This window comes from Etheostoma spectabile, chromosome 2, assembly GCF_008692095.1.
Source record: "Etheostoma spectabile isolate EspeVRDwgs_2016 chromosome 2, UIUC_Espe_1.0, whole genome shotgun sequence".
NCBI classification, from domain to species: Eukaryota; Metazoa; Chordata; class Actinopteri; order Perciformes; family Percidae; genus Etheostoma; species Etheostoma spectabile.
In genome coordinates, this window is record NC_045734.1 from 20,373,236 (window position 1) to 20,373,629 (window position 394).

Sequence of the window (394 nt, forward strand, 5' to 3'; positions counted from 1 at the left end):
AAATTCACCCTGAACCAGCAACATTTGTTGGCCGTGTATAAAAGGTACAACTTGTTGTTGTATTAGTCCAACTGGGGGAGCTGTGGATCTTTATACATATGATTGTTTAGTGAAAAGGAATAAATGTAGTCTGGTTAGGCTGAAATCAGCAGCATCAGTAACTATCTACACACTCTCTACACTAGAAGACAAACACACTGCATGCCTAGAATCCAACCACATCAGACAGCTAACCTGCATGTGTTGTTGCCAACAAAGCCCAGTAGAGGGCGGTATTGTTCTACCCAGAAACCTCCTATTCAACAGATTTAAAATGTTCAATCACATGCAGATAAACCACAGACTGTCCCTTTGATACCACTTACCAATACCAGTTTTGATTCTGGGTGAAATG